Source organism: Hyperolius riggenbachi, chromosome 3 (genome assembly GCF_040937935.1).
Source record: "Hyperolius riggenbachi isolate aHypRig1 chromosome 3, aHypRig1.pri, whole genome shotgun sequence".
Classification (NCBI taxonomy): domain Eukaryota; kingdom Metazoa; phylum Chordata; class Amphibia; order Anura; family Hyperoliidae; genus Hyperolius; species Hyperolius riggenbachi.
This window is the reverse complement of record NC_090648.1, coordinates 7,696,531-7,712,930: the sequence shown is the minus strand read 5'-3', so window position 1 is coordinate 7,712,930 and position 16,400 is coordinate 7,696,531.

Genomic DNA, 16,400 nt, shown 5'->3' with positions numbered 1-16,400 from the left:
GCCTGAAAATAGTGCAGGCTACACATTTGCGGTTGGCAATTTGCGTTAATTGCCGGCGATTAATGTAAATCGCCGAAGTGAGAACGGGCAATTAGGGTATTATTGCACTAGTGCTTGAGCATTTTGCTAAAATCGCCAGCAAACATGCTCTGGTGTGACTTGGCCCTAAACCAGATGCTGCTGGCTGCATTGTGGCACTAGTGTGACTTCCACCACAGAACACTGGTAACAATAGTGATCCCCGGCCAAACGCTGTGCCTCCAGAGGGGTTTTCTTTTGATATATGTAAATTTACACTACCATTAGATTTGCTACATTATCTGTCATTTACTGCATTGAAATATATACTTTTTTCCTCTGAAACTTTAAAATTGATTTTCTCAAAAAATATAAGGTCTTTTTCATCTTGTACACACTGTCCCTCAGAGCCGGGACAAGGTCCTCCAGCACCCAAGGTTGAGACACCAAAGTGCGCCCCCCATCCCTCCCACCCCAGCTGTCACACACTGACTACTATTAGATTAAGAGGCACCCCAGGGCCCCCAACACCTTCATCTCTAGTTATCTGGCTTGCAGTCACTTCCATGTATCCCCTTTTCTTATTTCTCTCTGCTTCAAACACAATAGGGGAATAATAGCTGAGTGAGTTGTGCGCCCCTCCTACACTGCACCCTGAGGCTGGAGCCTCTCTCACTTCTGCCCTGCCCCTCTTCCTACACCGCTTCCTGAGGCTGGAGCCTCTCTCGCCTCTGCCTCGGCCCTGCGCCCCCTCCTACACTGCGCCCTGAGGCTGGAGCCTCTGTCGCCTCTGCCTCGGCCCTGCGCCCCCTCTTACTCTGCGCCCTGAGGCTGGAGCCTCTCTCGCTTCTGCCTCAGCCCTGCGCCCCCTCCTACACTGCGCCCTGAGGCTGGAGCCTCTGTCGCCTCTGCCTCGGCCCTGCGCCCCCTCCTACTCTGCGCCCTGAGGCTGGAGCCTCTCCCACCTCTGCCTCAGCCCTGTGCCCCCTCCTACACTGCACCCTGAGGCTGGAGCCTCTCTCGCCTCTGCCTCTGCCCTGCCCCCTCCTTCACTGCGCCCTGAGGCTGGAGCCTCTGTCGCCTCCGCCTCGACCTTGCGCCCTCTCCTACACTGCGCCCTGAGGCTGGAGCCTCTCTCACCTCTGCCTCGGCCCTGTGCCCCCTCCTACACTGCACCCTGAGGTTGGAGCCTCTCTCGCCTCTGCCCTGCCCCCTCCTACACTGCGCCCTGAGGCTGGAGCCTCTGTCGCCTCTGCCTCTGCCCTGCCCCCCTCCTACACTGCCCCCTGAGGCTGGAGACTCTGTCGCCTCCGCCTCGGCCTTGCGCCCCCTCCTACACTGCGCCCTGAGGCTGGAGCCTCTTTCGCCTCTGCCTTGGCCCCGGCCCTGCTGTCCCTTTTCACATACCCTGCAAATTTGGTGTTTCTAGCACATAAGGAGGCTTTGCTATTAAAAATGTTTAAGTCAGCGGTTGTTCGTCTGCCATATAAGTCTATGGAGTCGCTGCAAAAAGCCGGTTCAAAAATTTTTGAGGACATTTGCAATTGCCGTTCGTGAACGGAAAATTCTATGTTTGCTACATCTCTACATATATAGAGATGTCGCGAAACTCCGATCTTCGGTTCGCGAACACCGTTCGCGAACTTCCACGGGAGGTTCGGTTCACGTAAAAGTTTGCGAACCGCAATAGACTTCAATGGGGAGGCGAACTTTGCAAAATAGAAAAAATTATGCTGGCCACAAAAGCGATGGAAAAGATGTTTCAAGGGCTCTAACACCTGGAGGGGGCATGGCGGAGTGGGATAGATGCCAAAAGTCCCCGGGAAAAATCTGGATGTGACGCAAAGTAGCGTTTTAAGGGCAGAAATCACATTGAATGCTAAATTGCAGGCCTAAAGTGCTTTCAAACATCTTGCATGTGTATACATCAATCAGGTAGTGTAATTAGAGTTCTGCTTCACACTGACACACCAAACTCACTGTGTAACGCACCGCAAACAGCTGTTTGTGTAGTGACGGCCGTGCTGGACTGGTGCGCACCATGGCGAGAGTGCATGTTTTGGTGGCTTTACAGCCCAAATGGTCGCCGGGCTGTGGTAGCTCAATGATAGAACCAGAGCTGGGACAAGGTCCTCCAGCACCCAAGGCTGAGACACCAAAGTGCGCCCCTCCATCCCTCCCACCCCAGCTGTCACACACTGATTGCTATTACACTAAGAGGGCCACAGGGCCCACAACCTACCTAACACCTTAATATCTAGTTATCTGGCTTGCAGTCACTGCCATGTATCCCCTTTTCTTATTTCTTTCTGCTTCAAACACAATTAGGAATGACAGCTGAATGAATTGTGCGCCCCCTCCTACACTGCGCCCTGAGGCTGGAGCCTCTCCAGCCTATGCCTCGGCCCGGCTCTGGATAGAACAACAGTGACCGTCCAGCTGATCAAATTTTGTCTGTCCACAATGAAGCAACGACCTTATTATCTTCTTGTATGTAGGTAGGCATAGGTAGGAGTCCCAGTATAGGTAGGTAGGTAGGCATAGGTAGGAGTTCCAGTATAGGTAGGTAGGCATAGGTAGGTGCCTCAGTAGTTAGCTAGGCATAGGTAGGAGACCCAGTATAGGTAGGTAGGCATAGGTAGGTGTCCCAGTAGTTAGCTAGGCATAGGTAGGAGACCCAGTATAGGTAGGTAGGTGCCTCAGTAGTTAGCTAGGCATAGGTAGGAGGCCCAGTATAGGGAGGTAGGCGTAGGTAGGTGTCCCAGTAGTTAGCTAGGCATAGGTAGGAGACCCAGTATAGGTAGGTAGGCATAGGTAGGAGTCCCAGTATAGGTAGGTAGGTGCCTCAGTAGTTAGCTAGGCATAGGTAGGAGACCCAGTATAGGTAGGTAGGTGCCTCAGTAGTTAGCTAGGCATAGGTAGGAGACCCAGTATAGGTAGGTAGGCATAGGTAGGTCCCCTAGTATAGGTAGGTAGGTAGGTGTTCCCGTATAGGTAAGTAGGTGCCCCAGTAGTTAGGTAGGCATAGGTAGGTGTCCCAGTATAGATAGTTAGGCAGGGCTTGGCTGGCACAGTAATAACAATTACCAAGGTCCAGCTGCAACAGATAGGGCTGTATAATGCAGTGTCAGTGAGCAACACACACAAAAAAACACATCAGGAAAACATTAGAGATCTCAAAAGAGCTGTTGAGGGGTGCTATTTTAGCAATAACAATCAGCCAGGAGTAGAGTTGGGCCGAACGGTTCGCCGGCGAACGTGGTTTGCGCGAACTTAGGTGGTTCGCGTGCGGGTGCTGCATGCGAACGTTTTGCGGAAGTTCGGTTCGCCCCATAATGCACCTCAGGGTCAACTTTGACCCTCTACATCACAGTCAGCAGGCCCAGTGTAGCCAATTAGGCTACACTAGCCCCTGGAGCCCCACCCCCCCTTATATAAGGCAGGCAGCGGCGGCCATTACGGCCACTCGTGTGCCTGCATTAGAGAGAGTAGGGCGAGCTGCTGTCTGTCTCTAGGGAAAGATTAGTTAGGCTTAGCTTTTCCTGGCTGCATACCTGTTCTGTTCAGTGAGCCCTCAGCCCACTGCATACCTGTACTGTGATCCTGCCACTGCATACCTGTTCAGTGATCCTGCCACTGCATACCTGTTCAGTGATCCTGCCACTGCATACCTGTTCAGTGATCCTGCCAGTGCATACCTGTTCAGTGATCCTGCCAGTGCATACCTGTTCAGTGATCCTGCCAGTGCATACCTGTTCAGTGATCCTGCCACTGCATACCTGTTCAGTGATCCTGCCACTGTATACCTGTTCTGTGAACCCGCCACTGTATACCTGTTCTGTTCAGTGGACCCGCCACTGTATACCTGTTCTGTGAACCCGCCACTGTATACCTGTTCTGTTCAGTGGACCCGCCACTGTATACCTGTTCAGTGATCCTGCCACTGCATACCTGTTCAGTGATCCTGCCACTGCATACCTGTTCAGTGATCCTGCCACTGTATACCTGTTCTGTGAACCCGCCACTGTATACCTGTTCTGTTCACTGGACCCGCCACTGTATACCTGTTTAGTGAACACGCCACTGCATACCTGTTGTGTTCAGTGAACCTGCCACTGCATACCTGTTCTGTGAACCCGCCACTGTATACCTGTTCTGTTCAGTGGACCCGCCACTGTATACCTGTTTAGTGAACACGCCACTGCATACCTGTTGTGTTCAGTGAACCTGCCACTGCATACCTGTTCTGTGAACCCGCCACTGTATACCTGTTCTGTTCAGTGGACCCGCCACTGTATACCTGTTCTGTGAACCCGCCACTGTATACCTGTTCTGTTCAGTGGACCCGCCACTGTATACCTGTTCTGTGAACCCGCCACTGTATACCTGTTCTGTTCAGTGGACCCGCCACTGTATACCTGTTTAGTGAACACGCCACTGCATACCTGTTGTGTTCAGTGAACCTGCCACTGCATACCTGTTCTGTGAACCCGCCACTGTATACCTGTTCTATTCAGTGGACCCGCCACTGTATACCTGTTCTGTGAACCCGCCACTGTATACCTGTTCTGTTCAGTGGACCCGCCACTGTATACCTGTTCAGTGATCCTGCCACTGTATACCTGTTCTGTGATCCTGCCACTGTATACCTGTTCTGTTCAGTGGACCCGCCACTGTATACCTGTTCTGTGAACCCGCCACTGTATACCTGTTCTGTTCAGTGGACCCGCCACTGTATACCTGTTTAGTGAACCCGCCACTGCATACCTGTTCTGTGAACCCGCCACTGTATACCTGTTCTGTTCAGTGGACCCGCCACTGTATACCTGTTCTGTAAACCCGCCACTGTATACCTGTTCTGTTCAGTGGACCCGCCACTGTATACCTGTTTAGTGAACACGCCACTGCATACCTGTTGTGTTCAGTGAACCTGCCACTGCATACCTGTTCTGTGAACCCGCCACTGTATACCTGTTCTGTTCAGTGGACCCGCCACTGTATACCTGTTCTGTGAACCCGCCACTGTATACCTGTTCTGTTCAGTGGACCCGCCACTGTATACCTGTTTAGTGAACACGCCACTGCATACCTGTTCTGTTCAGTGAACCTGCCACTGCATACCTGTTCTGTGAACCCGCCACTGTATACCTGTTCTGTTCAGTGGACCCGCCACTGTATACCTGTTCTGTGAACCCGCCACTGTATACCTGTTCTGTTCAGTGGACCCGCCACTGTATACCTGTTCAGTGATCCTGCCACTGTATACCTGTTCTGTGAACCCGCCACTGTATACCTGTTCTGTTCAGTGGACCCGCCACTGTATACCTGTTTAGTGAACACGCCACTGCATACCTGTTGTGTTCAGTGAACCTGCCACTGCATACCTGTTCTGTGAACCCGCCACTGTATACCTGTTCTGTTCAGTGGACCCGCCACTGTATACCTGTTCTGTGAACCCGCCACTGTATACCTGTTCTGTTCAGTGGACCCGCCACTGTATACCTGTTCTGTGAACCCGCCACTGTATACCTGTTCTGTTCAGTGGACCCGCCACTGTATACCTGTTTAGTGAACACGCCACTGCATACCTGTTCTGTTCAGTGAACCCGCCACTGTATACCTATACTGTTCAGTGAACCCACCGCATCAGTGCGCATACCTGTGCAGTTAAGTGAACCCACCTACCTACGTGAGTGCACGCAGTGTGATATACCACTCCGTGCATACCCGATATGGACAAAACAGGTAGAGGAAGAGGTAGTGCCAGAGGCAGAGGAAGGCCACCCGGCAGGTCTGCGCGAGGTCGTGTAAATGTAATTTCGTGTGGACCTGGCCCACAGTACAGTGCTCGGAAGAAGGCACGTCCCATCACCTCCCAAGATTGTCAGGACGTGGTTGAGTATTTAACGACACAGAACACCTCATCTTGCTCAGCCACCAGCACTACTACTAGCACCACTTCCGCTGCATTTGACACTTCGCAAGAATTATTTAGTGGTGGTGAAATCACTGATGCACAGCCAATGTTGTTACAGCCAGATGAATTTTCGCCAGCTCATATGTCTGCGTTACGCGGCAACACTATGGATGTAACGTGTAAGGAGGATGAAGGACCTACACGTTTGGATTTTTCTGAGGCAAGCGAAGCTGGGCAAGATGATTACGATGATGACGATGATAGGGATCCTCTGTATGTTCCCAATAGAGGAGATGAAGAGGGGGACAGTTCAGAGGGGGAGTCAGAGAGTAGTAGTAGGAGAGAAGTTGCTGAAAGAAGCTGGGGCAGCTCTTCATCAGAAACAGCTGGTGGCAGTGTCCGGCACCATGTATCGCCACCTATGTACAGCCAGCCAACTTGCCCTTCAGCATCAGCTGCTGAGGTCCCCATAGTGCCCACATCCCAGGGTGGCTCAGCGGTGTGGAAATTTTTTTATGTGTGTGCCTCAGATCGGACCAAAGCCATCTGTTCGCTCTGCCAACAAAAATTGAGCCGTGGAAAGGCCAACACTCACGTAGGGACAAGTGCCTTACGAAGGCACCTGCAGAAAAGGCACAAACAGCAATGGGATGGTTACCTGAGCAAAAGCAGCAGCAGCACACAAAAGAAAAGTCACCCTCCTTCTCCTCTTCCTCCTTCAGGTGCATCATCTGCTTATGCCGCTTTCTCCCTTGCACCTTCACAGGCACCCTCCTCCACTCCGCCTCTGCCCTTGAGCGGTTCCTGCTCCTCTGCCCACAGCAGCAGTCAGGTGTCCGTGAAGGAAATGTTTGAGCGGAAGAAGCCACTTTTGGCCAGTCACCCCCTTGCCCGGCGTCTGACAGCTGGCGTGGCGGAACTGTTAGCTCGCCAGCTGTTACCATACCGGCTGGTGGACTCTGAGGCCTTCCGTAAATTTGTGGCCATCGGAACACCGCAGTGGAAGATGCCAGGCCGCACTTATTTTTCGAGAAAGGCCATACCCCAACTGCACCGTGAAGTTGAGAGGCAAGTGGTGTCATCTCTTGCGAAGAGCGTTGGGTCAAGGGTACACCTGACCACGGATGCCTGGTCTGCCAAGCACGGGCAGGGCCGCTACATTACCTACACAGCCCATTGGGTGAACCTGGTGGTGAACGATGGCAAGCAGGGCGCAGCGGACCAAATTGTGACACCTCCACGGCTTGCAGGCAGGCCTCCTGCCACCTCCTCTCCTCCTGCTACATGCTCTTCGCTGTCCTCCTCCTCCTTGGCTGAGTGGCAGTTCTCCTCTCCAGCTACACAGCCCCAGCTCCGCAGGGCCTATGCTGCATGCCAGGTACGACGGTGTCACGCCATCTTAGACATGTCTTGTCTCAAAGCGGAGAGTCACACTGGAGCAGCTCTCCTGGCTGCTCTTAAGAAACAGGTGGATGAGTGGCTGACCCCGCACCACCTGGAGATAGGCAACGTGGTGTGCGACAACGGCAGCAATCTGCTTGCCGCTTTGCATATGGGGAAGCTGACACACATACCCTGCATGGCACATGTCATGAATCTAGTGGTTCAAAGATTTGTGGCAAAGTACCCTGGCTTAGCGGATGTCCTGAAGCAGGCCAGGAAGTTCTGTGGGCATTTGAGGCGGTCTTACACAGCCATGGCACGATTTGCAGAAATTCAGCGGAAAAACAACATGCCGGTGAGACGCCTCATTTGCGATAGCCCCACTCGCTGGAATTCGACCCTGCTCATGTTCTCCCGCCTGCTAGAACAGAAGAAAGCCGTCACCCAGTACCTCTACAACTGGAGTAGAACGAAACAGTCTGGGAAGATGGGGATGTTCTGGCCCGACAACTGGACACTGATGAAAAATGCATGCAGGCTCATGCGGCCGTTTGAGGAGGTGACCAACCTGGTGAGCCGCAGTGAGGGCACCATCAGCGACTTAATTCCCTACGCTTACTTCTTGGAGCGTGCTGTGCGTAGAGTGGCGGATGAAGCTGCGAATGAGCGTGACCAGGAACCGTTACGGCAGGAACAGGCATGGGACCAATTTTCATCAGACCAAGCTGTTTCCTCAACACCTGCGGCAGCACAGAGGGGGGAGGAGGAGGAATAAGAGAGGTCGTGTGCAGAAGACGAGTCAGACTCAGAGGATGATGAGCAAGGTGTTTCTTTGGGGGAGGAGGAGGGGACGGCGGCAGGAGAACAACCGCAGCAGGCGTCGCAGGGGGCTTGTGCTGCTCAACCTTCCCGTGGTATTGTTCGCGGCTGGGGGGAGGAGGTTGACTTACGTGACGTCACTGAGGAAGAGCAAGAGGAGATGGAGGGTACTGGATCCGACTTTGTGCAGATGTCGTCTTTTATGCTGTCCTGCCTGTTGAGGGACCTCCGTATAAAAAACATCAAGGGGAATGAGCTGTACTGGGTGGCCACACTACTAGACCCTCGGTACAGGCACAAAGTGGCAGACCTGTTACCAACTCACCGGAAGGTGGAAAGGATGCAGCACATGCAGAACCAGCTGTCAACTATGCTTTACAATGCCTTTAAGGGTGATGTGACAGCACAACGCCAGCAAGGTACCACTGCCACTAATCCTCCTCCCGTGTCCACGCAGTCAAAGACAGGACGCTCCAGCGATCTCATGGTGATGTCGGACATGCGGACGTTCTTTAGTCCAACGCCTCGCCGTAGCCCTTCCGGATCCACCCTCCACCAACGCCTCGACCGGCAGGTAGCCGACTACCTGGCCTTAAGTGTGGATGTAGACACTGCTGTGAACAGCGATGAGGAACCCTTGAACTACTGGGTGTGCAGGCTTGACCTGTGGCCAGAGCTGTCCCAATTTGCCATCCAACTTCTCTCCTGCCCTGCCGCAAGCGTCCTCTCAGAAAGGACCTTCAGCGCAGCTGGAGGCATTGTCACAGAGAAGAGAAGTCGCCTAAGTCACAAAAGTGTTAAGTACCTCACCTTTATCAAAATGAATGAGGCATGGATCCCGGAGGGCTGCTGCCCGCCCCAAGACTAAGTCAGTCCCCGCACACACAGCATCTCTGCCTGCACGCCGTGTGACTGGCTGCCTGGCCTGCCCCAAGAAGACTAAGTCGCTCCCAGTCCCTCCACACAGCATGTCTGCCTGCAGGCCGCTTCACTACCTTCTCCGCCACCACCAACAGGGTCCGGGACTCCATGCGGATTGCTGAATTTTTTAGGCCGCTGCTAGCAGCGGCCGCTGTAATAATTTTTCGGGTGCGTGTACATGACTGCCTAATTTTTCTGGCTGCACTGCGGGCAGCTGCAACAACAAAAGAAAAGGCATGTACATGCGCCCATTCCCCTTCGTGATCATTACCTTGCCGTGGTGAAGGGGCTTGCGTATCACAATGAAGCAATGACCGGCGCCTAGATGAGTGTCTCGGGGGGCACACAAAAGATAATAAGGTCGTTGCTTCATTGTGGTCAGACCAAATTTGATCAGCTGGACAGTCACTGTTCTGTCATTCAGCTACATCAGCCAGGCGACCATATGGGCTGTAAAGCCACCAAAACCTGCACTCTCGCCATGGTGCGCACCAGTCCAGCACAGCCGTCACTACACAAACAGCTGTTTGCGGTGCGTTACTCGGTGAGTTTGGTGTGTCAGTGTGAAGCAGTAACTTAATTACACTACCTGATTGATGTATACACATGCAAGATGTTTGAAAGCACTTTAGGCCTGTCATTTAGCATTCAATGTGATTTCTGCCCTTAAAACGCTGCTTTGCGTCAAATCCAGATTTTTCCCCGGGACTTTTGGCATGTATCCCACTCCGCCATGCCCCCCTCCAGGTGTTAGACCCCTTGAAACATCTTTTCCATCACTTTTGTGGCCAGCATAATTATTTATTTTTTCAAAGTTCGCATCCCCATTGAAGTCTATTGCGGTTCGCGAACTTTAACGCGAACCGAACGTTCCGCGAAAGTTCGCGAACCCGGTTCGCGAACCTAAAATCGGAGGTTCGGCCCAACTTTAGCCAGGAGCAAGCCAAGAGCCTAACTAATCTTTCCCTAGGAGAAAAAAATCTGCAGCAGCTCTCCCTAGTCTGTCTATTTGCAGCAGGCACACGAGTGAGTGTCATGGCCAGCGAGGCTGCCTTATATAAGGGAGGGAGTGGCTCCAGGGCTTAGTGTAGCCTGAATGGCTACAATGTGCCTGCTGACTGTGATGCAGAGGGTCAAAGTTGACCCTCATAGTGCATTATGAGGCGAATCAAACTTCCGCAAAACTTTGCGTGGTCAAGGCGAACGCGAACCACCAAAGTTCGCCTGGAACCGTTCGCAGGCGAACCGTTCGCGACATCTCTATACATATATAGTGTGATCTGTGCTCCTGTATACTCTCCATTGAACATATATATAGTGTGACCTGTGCTCTTGTATACTCTCCATTGTACATATATTGTGTGATCCATGCTCTTGTATATTCATCATTGTACATATATAGTGTGATCTGTGCTCCTGTATATTCACCATTGTACATATATAGTGTGATCTGTGCTCCTGTACATTCACCATTGTACATGTATTGTGTGATCTGTGTTCCTGTATATTCACCACTAGCTGGACGCCCGGCATTGCCCGGGTATGTATTTGGATGGTGTTGGCTCCGCCCACTTTTCATTACCCTAACACACAATTACTTAATGACCAAGTATGTGAGCTTTACGGTCTTTGGCATCAATAATTTGCAATGAAATAAAATAAATCTGATTGGATTTGGCTCCACCCCTTTTCTGAATTTGAACCCCAATCACCCAATGGCCAACTGTACCAGGTACAGGTGATTAACATCGCAAGTAGCTTGTGCCATTAACAGTGCAAGAATGGCAGCAATTAAATATTCCCCTTGAAAATCAATAGGTGAATTTTCATTGGCTTTTGTAGGCTCCACCCACTTTTCTGAATATTAATCCCAGTCACTCAGTGACCAATTGTGCAAATTGTGATTATGCATTTGGCAGGTGTTGGCTGTGCCTAGTGTTGGGCGAACAGTGTTCGCCACTGTTCGGGTTCTGCAGAACATCACCCTGTTCGGGTGATGTTCGAGTTCGGCCGAACACCTGACGGTGCTCGGCCAAACCGTTCGGCCATATGGCCGAACTAAGAGCGCATGGCCGAACGTTCCCCGAACGTTCGGCTAGCGCTGTGATTGGCCGAACGGGTCACGTGGTTCGGACCCGAACGCGCTCTGATTGGCCGAACTGTCACGTGGTTCGGGTAAATAAATACCCGAACCACGTCATATCTCCGCCATTTGTCTGTGGGTTTAGCTTTGGGTAGGCAGGCAGGGTAGTTCGCGCTCCAGCCACGCTAGCCAGGGTCCCCCCTGTCATTGTGTCACTGCTGGGAACAGTAGTACACCGCTTGCTCAGCCACACTATATAGCATTCTGTTTACTGCCACTCTGTGTACCTCGCTCAGCCACACTATATAGCATTCTGTTTACTGCCACTCTGTGTCTGCTGGGAATAGTAGTACACCGCTTGCTCAGCCACACTATATAGCATTCTGTTTACTGCCACTCTGTGTACCTCGCTCAGCCACACTATATAGCATTCTGTTTACTGCCACTCTGTGTCTGCTGGGAATAGTGGTACACCGCTCGCTCAGCCACACTATATAGCATTCTGTTCACTGTTCTGTGTCTGCTGGGAATAGTGGTACACCGCTCGCTCAGCCACACTATATAGCATTCTGTTTACTGTTCTGTGTCTGCTGGGAATAGTGGTACACCGCTCGCTCATCCACACTATATAGCATTCTGTTCACTGTTCTGTGTCTGCTGGGAATAGTGGTACACCGCTCGCTCAGCCACACTATATAGCATTCTGTTCACTGTTCTGTGTCTGCTGGGAATAGTGGTACACCGCTCGCTCAGCCACACTATATAGCATTCTGTTCACTGTTCTGTGTCTGCTGGGAATAGTGGTACACCGCTCGCTCAGCCACACTATATAGCATTCTGTTTACTGTTCTGTGTCTGCTGGGAATAGTGGTACACCGCTCGCTCAGCCACACTATATAGCATTCTGTTTACTGTTCTGTGTCTGCTGGGAATAGTGGTACACCGCTCGCTCAGCCACACTATATAGCATTCTGTTTACTGTTCTGTGTCTGCTGGGAACAGTAGTACACCGCTCGCTCAGCCAGAGTATATAGCATTGTGTTTACTGCCACTCTGTGTACACCGCTCAGCCAGACTATATACCATTGTTTACTGACACTCTGTGTACACCGCTCAGCCAGACTATATACCATTGTTTACTGACACTCTGTGTACACCGCTCAGCCAGACTATATACCATTGTTTACTGCCACTCTGATTCTGCTGGGAACAGTAGTACACCGCTCGCTCAGCCAGACTATATACCATTGTTTACTGACACTCTGTGTACACCGCTCAGCCAGACTATATACCATTGTTTACTGCCACTCTGATTCTGCTGGGAACAGTAGTACACCGCTCGCTCAGCCAGACTATATACCATTGTTTACTGACACTATATAGCAGACTATATAGCATTGTGTGTACACCGCTCAGCCAGACTATATACCATTGTTTACTGACACTCTGTGTACACCGCTCAGCCAGACTATATACCATTGTTTACTGCCACTCTGATTCTGCTGGGAACAGTAGTACACCGCTCGCTCAGCCAGACTATATACCATTGTTTACTGACACTCTGTGTACACCGCTCAGCCAGACTATATACCATTGTTTACTGCCACTCTGATTCTGCTGGGAACAGTAGTACACCGCTCGCTCAGCCAGACTATATAGCATTGTGTTTACTGCCACTCTGTGTACACCGCTCAGCCACACTATATAGCATTGCGTACTCTGCCAGTCAGTGTGTATATTGCTGGGATCAGTAATACTCCACTCACCGTCAACCACTATATGAGCTCAACATGAGTTCCCCAGAGACCTCCGCTGTGAGCAGCACTCCCAACAACAGCAACAGCCAACGCCCCACGCAAGCTATAACATCCACCCCAGCAGCCAGTGGTCAGCAGCAGCCCTCCCCGGAGGAGAACGTTGTGTCCATCAGTCCGTCGCCAGAGCGATTAATGAGGGCTGCCATTGAGGAGATGATGGGGCCTGATGTGGAGGAGGAGGTCTGGCTCAGGCCAGCATCCCAAGTTAATGTTGAGGACGATGAGGGGTCTGTGTCTGGGGATGTTGGGGTGGCAGAGGTGGTGGGTGGGTCAGACTCAGGAGAAGAGTTGTATGATGAGGATGATGATCGGGACCATCTGTATGTGCCTCAGAGTCCGACCCCGGAAAACATGTTGTATCGTGTGTTTAGGTACTAAAATCTGCGTTCCCTCCCAGTAGTGTTGGGCGAACAGTGTTTGCCACTGTTCGGGTTCTGCAGAACATCACCCTGTTCGGGGTGACTATATAGCAGACTATATAGCATTGTGTTTAATGCCACTCTGTGTACACGGCTCAGCCACACTATATAGCATTGTGTTTACTTCCACTCTGTGTCTGCTGGGAACAGTAGTACACCGCTCACCCGCCACTGTATAGCATTGTGCTCTGTGTCACTGCTGACAATAGTGGTACACCGCTCACCCACCACTGTATAGCATTTCTGTACTGCCACTGTACTGCTGCCAGTCAGCGTGTACTTTAAGGATAAGTGAAATGAGGAAGAAATCCGGTGAAAGAGGGAGGGGCAAGGGAAGAGGTGTTTCCCCTGACGGTTCACGTACAGGCCACAGGGGAGCACCCAAGAAAACCCACTCAATACTGCCCATGTTGTCCAGGACAACAACCCTCACAGATCCAAAAGAACAGGACCAGATAATTACTTGGATGACCTCTCAAGCGTCCAGCAGTGGGTTAAGCAGCACCAGCACATCACGCACGAGGTCCGAGTCCTCAGCCAGTTAAAGTCTGGGCTTTCTTTGAAGACTGCACTGAGGATGTTACCATGGCGATTTGCAAGGTGTGCAAGACCCGCCTGAGCAGGGGGAAAAGTATTAACAACCTCTCCACCACCAGCATGAGCCGCCACATTCTATCCAAACATCCCACTCTGTGGGCAAACGCGGCAGGACAGGGTACCACCAGCAACACTGCCTCCCTTGGGTTCACCAGACTCACCACCAGACCCGCCTCAGCAGCAGCAGTAGCCCAGCCATTGCGTGGTTCACAACATTCACAAACATCAGACGATGCTGACACTGTCACTTTCCGGACTAGTGCTCTTGAGGTCTCCCAGTGTTCATCAAACACAACAACCAACAGCCCTTCGGTGTGCAGCGCTACGGTTGAGTTGTCTGTCTCTGAGATGTTTGAGCACAAGAGGAAATTGCCAGCAAATGACCCCCGGGCCGTGGCAGTAACAGCCAGCCAGCATAGCCAAGCTTCTGGCCTGCGAAATGCTGCCATATCGAGTGGTGGAGACAAACAGCTTCAAGGGCATGATGTCAGTGGCCATCCCACGTTACGTGGTTCCCAGCCGCTACCACTTTGCGCGCTCTGCAGTGCCTGAGTTGCATGAGCACGTGGTCAGCTAAATAACCCGAAGCTTGAAGAATGCCGTTGCCTGCAAGGTTCACCTCACCACTGACACCTGGACGAGTGCGTTCGGCCAGGGTCGATACATCTCCCTTACCGCGCACTGGGTGAACCTTGTGGAGCCTGGCAGCGATTCCTCACCTGCTACGGCGCGGGTGTTGCCCACGCCGCAAACAGCTGGATAACAACAGCAGCACCTACCTCTCTGACTCCTTCTCCTCCAACGCATCTCAAAGCTGTACCTCATCCGGAAACGCTAACCCAGCACCAGCAGCAGTAGGATCGTGGAAGCAGTGCAGCACAGCTGTTGGCATGCGTCAGCAAGCGTTGCTGAAGCTGATCTGCCTTGGGGATAAGCAGCACACAGGGGAGGAAATTTGGAGGGGAATAAAGGAACAGACGGATTTGTGGCTGGCACCGCTGGACCTGAAACTGGGCATGAAGCTAGACACCTGGCACGAACTGGCAATGTACGCAATAGAGGTGCTGGCTTGCCCGGCAGCCAGCGTTATGTCGGAACGCTGTTTCAGTGCTGCCGGAGGCATCATCACAGATCGGCGTATCCGCCTCTCCACAGAAAATGCAGACCGTCTGACTCAAATTAAAATGAATCAATCCTGGATTGGAAACGACTACGCAACACTCCTGGACCCCAACCAAGTAACATGACCGATGAACATCTGGGATGGTTTAGCGTTTCCGGTCCCTGTTTATTGAACCTCTCATCTGTATTACATTTATGACTGCATGGCGGCAAAAAGCATTGCTGCTATATCCGCACGCTTTTTGTCCTCATGCAAGGCCTGGGTTGTTGTGTCTCACAAAGCGTGGCCTTCTCCTCCTGCGCCTCCTCCTGTTCCATCACGTGTGCTGCTGCTGCTGCTGCTGCTGCTGCTGCTGGGTTACCGTTGCCGGTCCCTGTTTATGGAACCTCTTATCTTTATTACATTTATGACTACATGGCGGTACAAAGCATGCTATCCGCACGCTTTTTGTCCTCATGCAAGGCCTGGGTTGTTGTGTCTCACAAAGCGTGGCCTTCTCCTCCTGCGCCTCCTCCTGTTCCATCACGTGTGCTGCTGCTGGGTTAGCGTTGCCGCGTGGTCCCTGTTTATTGAACCACTTATCTTTATTACATTTATGACTGCATGGTGGTACAAAGCATGCTATCCGCACGCTTCTTGTCCTCATGCAAGGCCTGGGTTGTTGTGTCTCAAAGCGTGGCCTTCTCCTCCTGCGCCACCCTCCTCCTGTTCCATCACGTGTGCTGCTGCTGGATTAGCATTACCGGTCCCTTTTCCTGGAACCTCTTATATGTATTACATTTATGACTGCATGCCGACAAAAAGCATGTTACCTGTGCAAAGAAAACAGACATTTCCCGCATTTAAAAGACAGTTTTCCCTTTGAAACTTTAAAATCGATTTTCTCAAAAACTATAAGCTCTTTTTGCTAAATTTTTTTTTCCTCTTGTACCCACTCCCAAGGTGCACATACCCTGTAAATTTGGGGTATGTAGCATGTAAGGAGGCTTTACAAACCACAAAAGTTCGGGTCCCCATTGACTTCCATTATGTTCGGAGTTCGGGTCGAACACCCGAACATCGCGGCCATGTTCGGCCTGTTCGGCCCGAACCCGAACATCTAGATGTTCGCCCAACACTAGCTGTGCCCACTTTTCCTAACCCTAACACACAATTAATCAACTACTCAATGACCAAGTTTGTGAGCTTTGCGGTCTTTGGCATCAATAACCTGCATTAAAATGAAACAAATCATATTGGCTGTTTGTGGCTCCACCCCCTTTTATAAATGTAAACCCCAGTCACCCAATGATCAACTGTACCA